The following is an 11,783-nucleotide window of genomic DNA, read 5'->3' as shown; positions in this document are numbered from 1 at the left end:
GTGTCTTGGGTTTGCAAAAAGAGAGGATTTGGGCATCTTTTGCCAAGGGGGTTCCATCACACTATGATGATGCATGCTTTGCAATTAGTGTTTCAAAAAACTCTTAATAATGCAAGGATCTTAGGTTAAGCTGTCTACCTGACTCACTGCTAGTCTTCAGTTCTAGATGTTTCTAAACCAAACGTTTATTTAATTAAGCCCTGGCTGTGTGCTCCTTTTTATGCCAGGCCTTGAAGTAAATGCAGAAGTATAACCATCACAGCCCCTGCTTTTAAGGTGACTGCAGTCTACAGGAGGAGACAAAACATACATATGTTTAACAATTACAAAGGGGCCCCGCCCCCGATGACGCGAGGCGCCAAGTGCGTGGGGATTCCCACAGCCCTGGCCACTACCCGGCCTGCCCCATAGCAAGATGGCGGCCTGAACGCAGCTGGCAACAGTAGAAGGAGCTGTTGGCTAAAGGAAGTGGAGGGGCCGTGGGATGCGGAGAGCTGGGGGCTAACTCCCGGACAGTGGAAAAGAAAGAGCTGCCGACAAACAGATGCAGGTGGAGGAGGTGTCACCTCCCAAAATGACCAGTGCAGCCCCTGCTAAGAAGCCCTACCCTAAGACACCACCAGAGCATCGGGAGCTGCGACTGGAAATTCCCGGATCCGGGTTTGAGCAGGAGGAATCACTGACTGACTTGGAAAGCATGAAGCTTTCGCAAGAGGATAATGAAGAGCTTCGTCAGCGCCTGGCCTCGGCCACGTGATGCACTGAGGTGCTGGAATGTGAGCTGGAAATTGGGCAGGACTGCCTGGAGCTGGAGCTGGACCAGAGCCACGAGGAGCTGGACAAGTTTAAGGATAAGTTCTGCAGGCTGTCGAACAGCTACATGGCTTCCCAGCAGACCAACCAGGAGTTGGAGGACAAGCTGCACACACTGATCAAGAAGGCTGAGATGGATAGGCAGACGCTGAACTGGGAGATCGTGGAACTGACCAACAAGCTGCTTGGATGCCAAGAACACTGTCAACAAGCTGGAGGAGCTCAACGAGCGGTACCAGGGGGACTGCAGCCTGGCTGTGCAGCTCCTCAAGTGCAACAAGTCCCACTTCCAAAACTATGAGTTCTCCCATCTGCCCTGTGAGCTACAGGATGTGGTTCGGAAACATCTGCGTAGTGGTCAAGAGGCCGCCAGCCCGGGTCCTGCTCCCAGCCTAGCCCCAGCAGCTGTGGTGCCTACTTTGGTCATTGCCCGAGTGTTACAGAATCCCGAGTCTCTACTGCTGAATTCAGCCCAGTCAAGCAGCGCTGGGTGCCCCGTGGCTGAAGATGTCTTTGTGCATGTGGACATCAGTGAGGGTGCCCCAGGTAATCCAGCCAGTACCCCGGCTCCTGGCAGCCCCACCCCCCAACCCAATGGGGAGTGCCACTCTCTGGGTACTGCTGGGGGCTTCCCGGAGGAAGAGCTGCCCCTGCCAGCCTTTGAGAAGCTGAGCTCCTACCCCACCCCATCTCCACCACACCCACTGTATCCTGGCTGCAGGGTAATAGAGCTCTCCAAGGATAAGGTTTGGATCCCCTGCAACAGCCCCCTGCCCAACTGCACTTACGTGACCCGCCAGGCCATTTCACTGAGCTTGGTGGAGGAGGGGAGTGAGTGGGCCTACCCCAGCCCAGTGCCCAGCACCCCTGCCTCAGCCTAGGCCTCACCCAACCACCAGCCCAGCTCAGTGCCCCCAACACTCAGTGCCCCAGCCAGGTCTGTCACCTCTGAAGAGGACCTGCTGGCCAGCTGGCAGTGGGCATTTGTGGACCATACTCCGCCACCTGCTGCTGTGGCTCAGGGTACAGCCTTTGAATGTGACGCCCTCCCTGAGCTGCAGCGCCATTTTGCCCATAGCCCTGCTGACAGAGATGAGGTGGTCCAGGCACCTTCTCCCCGAACCAAAGAGAGTAGGCTTTTGCTTCCCAGGGAACCTGACTCTGGCTTTCCCAGAGAGGAAGAAGAAGAGCTGAACCTGCCCATCAGCCCTGAGGAAGAGCGTCAGAGCCTGCTGCTCATTAACAATGTCACAGAGGAGGGTCCTGGCACTTCCCACACTGAGGGCAGGACCTGGCCACTCCCCAGCTCCAGCTACCCCCAGCGCAGCCCCAAAAGAATGGAGGTTCACCACCTGCACTGCAAAGACAGCCTGATCCAGGCCCAGGGGCAGGGCAACCAGCTCTACCAGGGCCTCTGCTGGCCTTCCTGCCATTGCTGCATGGGAACTGCAAGGAGGCCCCACACCTTGGCAGCTCAGGGTCCCCAGTCCAAGCCCTTGACCTCTTCTCTATCCAGGCCTGCACAACTGTTCCCTGTGTGAGTGGGGTCGGGCAGTGGGCCGCACCAGGCCTGTCAGCTGAGTTGACTTTGACCACAGAGGCTTGCCTCATGGTTTTCCCCTTTTCTTAGAATATTTATTCTCCAGAGGTAACATGCAGTTGGGTCTCAAGACCTTTCCTCCAATCAGCCCAACCAAGCTCAGACTGGGCTGTTCTGGGGAGCTGAAGAGTTTATCAGTATTCATCTTCCATCGTCCTTTCATAGTCAAGTTATTTTGTTTTTTTGGCGGTGGATGTTATTGGAGTTATTAACCTCTAATTTCTGTTTCCTACCTGTTTCCCTTCCCCCCAGTCCTCTGCTTGAGCTGTTAGCCTCAAGGGGCCCAGCACAGCTGGCCTCAGGGATGAGGGAGAGGACCGACTCAGGGCTCTCCTCAGCTGTTTCCTCCCTCCCTCTGGAAGGGAGGGTGGGGTTCAGGGGTCTCAAGCTGGGCTCTGGGTGAGGCCTGGCCCCTCCTCCCAACACTGGCTCTAGACTGTTACTCCCAGGTTTGGGAAATTTTACTTTTTTTTTTCTCTCTTGAGATGGAGTCTTGCTCTTGGCCCGGGTTGGAGTGCAGTGGCGCCGTCTTGGCTCACGGCAAGCTCCGCCGCCTCCGGGTTCTCGCCATTCTCCTGCCTCAGCCTCCTGAGTAGCTGGGACTACAGGCGCCCGCCACCACTCCTGGCTAATTTTTTTGTATTTTTTTTTTAGTAGAGACAGGTTTTCACCATGTTAGGCAGGATGGTCTCCATCTCCTGACCTCGTGATCCGCCCACCTCGGCCTCTCAAAGTGCTGGGATTACAGACCTGAGCCACCATGCCCAGCCGAAATTTTCACTTTGATGACTATTTTAAAATCAAACTATTTTACTGGTTAAAAAAATTAACCGGGCATGGTGGTGCATGCCTGTCATCCCAGCTACTCAGGAGTGTGAGGCAGTAGAATCACTTGAACCTGGGAGGCGGAGGTTGCCTCCCATGGGTGGGATCCACATTTCTGCACTTTCTACCTGACTCACAGATACAAATGGCTCCGGGAGAGAGATGCTTGGCTGTGGTTGTGCTGGTAAGACCCTAAGGCAAGAAGTCTAATATGCTCTCACTTCCTCTTTTTCAGTCACCCTCCTCGGACTCTATATTGTATTTTATATTTGTTTTCCCTTTCAAGGATGCCCTTAAAGTTCATTTGTGTTTGCATTCACCTAGGTACAAAGACTGATGGTGTGTGTGCGTGCATACATGCACATGTATGTTGGAAGAATGATGTGGAGTTCGAGCAGATTGTTTTCATTACTGTGGGCATTTCTCAAGGATGCCCATGAACTTTAGCCCTGGATGATAGTGCCCTGGTATGAGCTGAAGGGTAAAGTTAGAATCAATATAATTCAGGCTTGACAGGGCGGGGTTGGGAAGAAACAGTGATTACAAGTGAAGATACTGAGCACAACTAAGAACACTACCCAGTAATTTTAGAGCTGGTCACCAGCACCATAGTGATGCATAAGAAACAGGAGACATGGTCCATGCCCTCACAAACCATCTAGTATAACTGCTAAGACCCAGTACACGATGGAAACAACATCAGGTAGCAGGATCAGCAGACATATTCCATGCAGCTCCACAGGAAACATTGGGAGGCAGATGGAGACTGGGTAAATGGATGGGCTTTTAATTATTAGATCTGTTCAATAGTGGAAGAGGCTGCCTCGTGGGGTGCTGAGCTTCCTCCCAGTAGAGGTGTTCCAAGGTGGGATGCCTTTTTATCTGGGATGCTGTAGTCCAAACGGAGTTTAGACTGCATGGCCTGCTCCCTCTTAGAGTCTGGGACTTTGCAGCTTTATGCCTTTTAACTGACCTCACATTTTGAGAGGTATGTAAGCCACACGTCGTGACAGCAAAGGCTTGACCAGCAGGTTGGAAGTGCTTACTAGACTAGGAATTCATCCTCGGGCTGTGCATTGGGATCTGTGTCTGACTAGGAAGAAAGCCTGCTAAAGACTTCACTGACTTGACTGCTTCAGGGCTGCTCTGGGAAAGTGGTTTCAGACGTCTCTCTTCATAGGCAGGTGTCAGCCAAATGTGTGGCAAGTCACCTTACCCTGGGAGGCGCTTTTATGCCTAAAGCCTGGGGGAATCTGCTGCAGGTTTGGCTCTGCAAACTTTCCCATCCGGCTAATGAGGAAGTCCTGATTGAAAATGGCAGAGGGAAATTAAAAAACAGAGGAAGCAGCTTTAAACATAGCAACCTCTCACCTGCTTCACTAAGGCTAAGCTGGGTCCTAATATACCTGTGAGGAAAATGAGGCTCAGAGATATTTGAAGACACCTGCTTTAATGTCTTCTGAATTGCACTGTGGGCTCCTCCCTTGATACCAGAGTTATGTTCCCGAGGCTTGGAAAGAGTCTTCTTAATGGTCTCAGGGGACCACGTCTCCATTGAAAGCGAAAATCACCTCCCAGCCCTTCACAAATCCGGAGTGAAATGCGTGGAACTAGACTGAACACCATTATATGATAAACTAGTACTTAAATTTCATATAAGTCTCAGGGGGTATGACAGAGGCAGAGAAGAGTTCTGCTTCTTGTTGATGCAGTTATTGGCCAAGATGTTGTTCTCCGCCACATATAAAGGAATTATTATAATGATTCATGTTCACCACTGATCCAATTTAGCTTTCCATTGCCAAGTTGCCAACAGGACTCCTTTGGGGGTGAAATGGGGAACTGGACCCTGAAATCAAGCTCAAAGCAAGCTATCTAACATTTATTGAGAGCCGAAAAGTTAGGTGTAACTTGGATTATCTTAGCAGCAATTTATACAATTATGGCTCTGCCATGAGTCATACATTTGGTTTCCTTCATGTCCCACCTTTTGGGGAAAATGTTTAGTATGTGAGTGTCTATATAGGACGGCTTTTTATTTGCCTTCAATAGTGAATTGCCTCAGAACTTTACTTCCCTCAACCATGGGCTATGTGGTCCTCCACTCTGGCTTAAACTGGTAGTGGAGTCCACTTTGCCTCAGCTTTTCTGGCAGGGGATCTTGTAGATTGGCAAGGTGTCCAAGATAACCCTAGGATTGTTCTCAATAAGGTTTTGCTATGCTCCAATTGGGATTAAATCTTTCGTTTACTCCAATATAAAGAGACTCGACATAGTAACTGCTCAGGACCAGGTGTGGCTTGAATAGCTCTTGCAGCAGGTTACTTAAAAGTTTCCTATGCCCGGGAGATACACCAGAGCAAAGCTGCAATTTTGTTAAACTTTGTAGGATTTCAAAATCCAAGGCTCTGATACATATCCCTCCTCTGCCTCNTCTGAAAGAGGCTCCGTTGAGTTTGGTTTTGTGTTGTTCGCCCCCATCCTGGCAGGTCCAGCTGCCCAGCTTGTTGCTGAATGCAACTGAGTTCCCAGGCTGTCCCTTGCCGATTGTGCCCACCTGGGGTCACATCGTCCTGGCCTGTCTCAGAAGAGCCTTGGAGTCCTACCAATGGGAGTGTGACTCTTGACTCTGTTACTTTCTGGGCCTCCTCTTCTGGAAAGTGGGCCTAATACAGGTGGAGAAGCTGCAGCAGCTAGAACTTGGGGCAGGCGGGACGCTGTGGCCTACTCCTGTAATCCCAGCACTTTGGGAGGCCGACGTGGAAGACTTGCTTGAGGCCAGGAGTTCAAGACCAGCCTGGACAACATAGAGAGATTCCCATCTCTATTTTTTTTTCTTTTTTGGGGGTACACAATTGAACACTGTTGCCCAGGCTGGAGTGCAGTGGCACAATCGTGGCTCACTGCAACCTCCACCTCCCGGGTTCAAACAATTCTCATATCTCAGCCTCCTGAGTAGTTGGGATTACAGGTGCCTACCACCACGCCCAGCTAATTTTTTTAAATTTAATTTATTTTTTAGATGGAGTCTCACTCTGTTGCCCAGGTTGGAATGCAGTGGCGCGATCTTGGCTCATTGCAACCTCCACATCCTATGTTCAAGTGATTCTCCTGCATCAGCCTCCTGAGTAGCTGGGATTACAGGCGTGTACCACCATGCTTGGCTAATTTTTTGTATTTGTAGCAGAGACAGGGTTTCACCATGTTGATCAGGCTGGTCTCGAACTCCTGACCTGGTGATCCGCCCGCCTCAAACTCCCAAAGTGCTGGGATTACAGGCGTGAGCCACCGTGCCCGGCCCCAGCACTGTTTTTAAGAAATCCTGTAGGTGATTCTCACGCCCCCTGAAGTGTGAGAACCATTGCTCTAGTCCAGGGTTTGTCAGCTTCAACACTATTGACATTTTGTGCCAAATAATTCCTTGTGGTGGGGGCTGTCCTGTGCATTGTAGAGTGCTAAGGCTAGTGGCCCCTCTTCACTGGGTGCCAGTGGCAGTCCTCAGTTGTGACAACCAACAACATCTCTAGACATTGCCAAATGTCCCAAAGGGGATAAGATCATTCCTGGTCAAGAACACTGAATTAGAAGATTCAAATCACCCTCCCTTCCCTCTTTAGAATCATCTCTTCTTTATTTGTCTTGGGGACCACATACATAAGACAAAAGTATCCATGAGGGAGTTTCTTACAACTTCTAGCATATGACCTTGTTTCATTTTTCACATATATATATTTCCTATCCCCAAGTACTAAGTACTGTGTCTTGGTGTAGGCCAGTAATAAGCCCAAAAACCCAATTTGTTTTAACAGTTCATTTAACCACCTAGGATTAATGCCCCATTCCCTGGCCTTTATACAAAACTCCTGAACTTTTCCAGAGAGTGATCTGATTTTCATTTCCCTTAGAGACTTGAGATTATTTCCACGCTGTGAAAGAATTGGGTGGAGGGATTCAGACAATATCATCACTAAGGAGCTGGGTGGGAGTAGGAACTAGGCAGCAGCTTCTGCTCATGCCCCTCTCCTTGCTGAGAATGCCAAAGTATCACTGAAAAATGACAGAGGACAGGTGAAAGTTACAATTAGTGCCTAGATTAAATGGATCAGTTGGAATGAATTTGCTTTTGGAGCTAAGTCCTCCTATCTACTGTAACCCGCTTCCTCTATGCACACCCACTGCATTCTATCCCTCCTCTCTTCCGTGGCAAGCCTGCCCTTCACTCCCATGCCTGAGTGACTCCATCTCCTCCTCTCACAAAGTACCACTACATGTATAGGGGCGAGAATGCAGATTTAGGGAGGTGCTGAGCATATGGTAATGCCACTGTCAACTCCAGTATGTGGTCCACTGAGACAAGCACCAGTTACAGGAGCAGTCATGGACACTTGCCTCCCACTGCAGAAATATGCCGGAAAATTTAGTGTTTTTTTTTTTTTTTTTTTTCATAAGGCCAATCTGGGAGATGTGGCCACTCCTGAGCAATACCCTTAACCTCACGGAGCATTCTTCCCCCACCCAGGCCAGTCATCCAGTGAGCCAATTAAGAGGCAGCCAGCTGGAAGGCTTTCCACAGTGCCAATCTAGATGGGCCCTAAAACATTACTGGAATAAACTAGCAATATCGTGCCAGTTTATTCAGGTTTCCATACACGACTTCACGGAACTAGTGACGTGTAAATTGGTTCTGCTCTTTCCAAAACTGACAACATCCTCAAGTGAAAATTAAAAAGAAAAACCAAACAAACAACACTACCACAAACTCACTTTACAGTCCAAATCAGTTGAAATTTTGACACCTAATTTTGACACCGAATAATGCATGGCATAGTGCTGATAATAGCAGCAAAAGATTTATTAATTAAACTTTAAAATCCTTTAGTGTGACTCTCAGGAAATTGGCTCAAAATATGCAAAAGAAAATGGGGAACATGAATGAAGACTAGCAGGAAACATGCTGTTAAAATAGCTTCACAGTGAAAGTAAATTATTAAATGACTCTGTTTTATTAATAAAAAATCAGTTTTCCCACCCCGTTAATGTTAAACAGATATTTGAAAGGCATGTCCAAAGCAACCCCAAGTCTCAGGCCTTCCCTGCTTAGGTCTGCGGAAAGCAGCTAAAAATGTACTGTATTCATTGGCTCAGGAAATTAAATCTTTCAGGCTCCTCCTACATTACATTCTAACTACCTGCACCGTGCCTTGCTATGTGTGCATCTGTGTTTTCAGACACCCTTGGGCTTCTGTCTTGGCTCTCCTTTCTCACCTTGCTTTCTTTAGACTTGGTAGCCTGGTTCCCATAGAAGCCGCCAGTAGGAATTGCCCCATGCTTCCAACTTTAGAAATTCTGTTCATATGCACCTGCAGCAGCAATGAATCTCAGTCCCAAACTCAGGTGTGCACAAAATGTAGCTTTCTTAATTTTCTCAAAGTTGTTGTGGTAAAAAAGAGTGGGGACTCAGAATTTTTAATTCTTTACTGTTTAAGAAGTGTTAATTCTTTACTGTTTATAAGAAGTGTATTATGCCAAAGATGTAGAGAACTATTCACTAGCTAGAGGCTGGGGCACACTACACTCTAGATCCTTGTGTCAAAATTGCAGGCTCTTTTATACATGAGTATAAGCTAAGATCCTGTTGCAAGAATTGTCTTGTGATAGTGGGGGATGGGTATTTTTGTAATCTTCAGCCAGAAAAGGTGAAACCCAGTGATATTCAGTAAAGTGCAAGAAATAGACATTAGTTAACAAACCTCCAAAAGGTTATTTAAAAGTGGTACTGGTAACATTCATTTGAAAAGGAAAGGAGGTCACTGTGTTTGTCTGGTGAAACATTAGGGATCTCTCATTTTGCTGACACTTTTTCTCTTCTAATCATTGACATGCAATGTCTTTTATTATAGGAGCTAATTTCCTCTTATAGTCCATCCTCTGTGGATTTGTGAGTCCACACATTTTTACCTGTACATGAACTTGACTATGAATATGCCTTGCCAAGGGTTACACTTGTTCATTATCACCTTAAGAAACATTCCAGGGAGATGAACATGGTGGGATGCAGGAAAGAAACTTTTCTGGTAGATGATGGCAAACTACAATAGTAAGCAAGGTGAGCACTGTTAAGAAGACTTGGCTGGTGTTAGCTCAGTTGGTTCCCAGTTCATATAATTAGTCCTGGAGTTATCTGTCCATGCACTTCATTGAGACTTCATTGTGGTCTTTACCTCAGTGAATCATGGGTGCCAAAAATGACTCCCTTATTCCTTCTAGACTAAAGATGACACAGGGCTTTTGAACCTAAGGGTTCTCATCTAGCCTTTAATATCTTAATTTGTATCTGGATTTTGCTGAGGAGTTAGATTTGCCCTGTTTTTGGTGGGGGTTGTGGTTTGAATCCTTGGCTCTATGGTTCATAGGTGGGGAAAAGCTTGCAGTTAGGTTTATGTTTCTGTTGGGTGGTCTGGAGTCCACACAGCTGTGTATGTAGGTGGGTCCAGGGAACTTTGAAGGATCCAGCACTTCTGAGTTTGAGGTGGTTCGTTCTCTGGAATTTCCTGCATAGACCTAGTCCCCTGGCTGACATGGATATCTTGGTGTGGATTCCCATGTTGGTCTGTAGCCTGAACACATACTGAAAGGAACTATAGACATTAGCTCTTGACTTTAAGACTGCAATGTATCCTTCAACATTTGAGGGCAATCGCTGGACTACTAGCTAGAGGACAATCTCATGAAGGTTTAGTGCACAGTCCAGTAACTTGCAGCCCACAGGAAGTTTACTTCTTTTAAACATTCAAAATTTGAAGGGCTTTAGGCCTCTTATTAAGGCCTGTTTCATGGCAGAATGTACTTAGTCCTTGCTTAATATTAGACATTTTGCCTCTGCTTCCACTTTGTAAGAGTTTTGAGGGGGTAAAGAGTGTGTGTCTGAAATTTGTTTTTCACAGCTTTAGATAGGTGGTGAAAATTTTGTTCCATAAACTAGAAGACTTGGTCTGATTTCATATTAAGAGGAATTTTCCAGTGAAAAAAATGTATTCCTGAAGCATAAAAAAAAAAAAAAATCAGTAATAGCATTATCCTTCTATTGCAGAGGAAAGCCTTGGGCCATCCAGAAAAAAAAAAAAAGGCACATTACTACTCAGACATGGGAGTATCCCACTACCTGCAAACAGTCAATAAAATCAATTTGCAGGTAAAGAGCCTTCAACTCCAGTTGTGTCCCATGTCACATTTGTTGCAATTTTCCTGCATTACAAGTAGCACAAAGAGTAGCTGACATATACTGAGAGAGGCTATATTGGAAAATCCCAGTATAAATTTGGTATTTTCTATTTATTCCATCATCTACCGCCCTTTACTTATGGGTACCCTATCAGGGGAGGCTTGGACTAAGATGGGAGGAAGGACTCAGAGGTCACAAGATTCCTGGCAGGATATGGTAAACAGGCTAGGGAAGGCAGGCTGCTGAGGAACTGTCAGCAGTGAACACTGTCCAAGCAGTGTTCCTTTTGCTGAAGCCCCATTGTGGGGATGGGGCAGATAGGACCTGAGGACAGGATAGAGGGCTGACAGTCCATGTATCTGTGCAAAAAGCAGCATTAGCAGCTGCCCCACCTTGAGCGTGGTCCTTTTTAATATTTTAGTGGTCTGATAAGCAAATCTGCCTGGGAACTAAATACTTGTAAAAAATTAAATCTATAAAAATAACATGCCTAAAGGTCTTAGATGTTTCAGTACTGAAAATTTAATAAGATTGCACTTTGAAATCATAACTGTTAATTAATTACACATTTCAAATATTTACATGGCTGTCACAAGGTGAAGTCTCTCATGTATCATGAATATATAATTAGATATACAGAGCTTCCTTCTTAACACAAACATATAAATACATTAGTTTACTTCTTTTAAACATCTCTATACCTAATTCTATGTTATCCCACCTAGGGAAAAATTATCATACCAAATCAATGAGGATATTTGCTGCCAAAGATTTAGGCGTGGAGGCCAACTGGATTCTCATTCATGACCCTAATAGGACCTCCTGAACCCCATTTATGTTGTTTTAAGAGTGATTCCATAACCTCAAGAGGTAAGTGATCAGTGACTTCGCCCATTTCCCTGGGATAATGTTATTACATTGCATAATAAGTCTGTAGTTTCCATCCGAGTTGATAAAATCTTATGATATTGTAATGTAATTCTCCTCACTCTAAAGAACGTAGAAGTTGATGGGTTCTTGAGATATGTTAATACCTTTCCTGTTGATTCATATTCTTAGGGCCATACATATCTTAAGGATACTTACATTTATATACAATTGAATTCCAGATATTTCATTTCTCTTTGTCTGACTTGAGATTGCAGTTTATTGGCCATTCTGATATTCCCCTGGCATCAGTAAATGCCCTTCAACTGATGTTGATGTTACTAGTTTCTATATTCTGTATTGATACAATAATCAATAATGCCTCATGAATGAGAAATAAAACTCCATAGAAATGCATTCTGTTCTTTTTTTTTTTTTTTTTTTTTTTTTTTTTTT

General features: G+C 46.1%; 1 pseudogene; it reads left to right on the top strand.

The window, feature by feature from the left end:
• The first annotated feature begins 574 nt into the window (after window positions 1–574).
• On the top strand, window positions 575–2,187 carry LOC108517805 (tight junction-associated protein 1-like; annotated as a pseudogene).
• The last annotated feature ends 9,596 nt before the right edge of the window (window positions 2,188–11,783 follow it).

Source organism: Rhinopithecus bieti, unplaced genomic scaffold, assembly GCF_001698545.2.
Source record: "Rhinopithecus bieti isolate Rb0 unplaced genomic scaffold, ASM169854v2 scaffold_42608, whole genome shotgun sequence".
NCBI lineage: Eukaryota > Metazoa > Chordata > Mammalia > Primates > Cercopithecidae > Rhinopithecus > Rhinopithecus bieti.
Note: the sequence above shows the minus strand (reverse complement) of the source record. Positions and strands in the feature narration are given on the sequence as shown.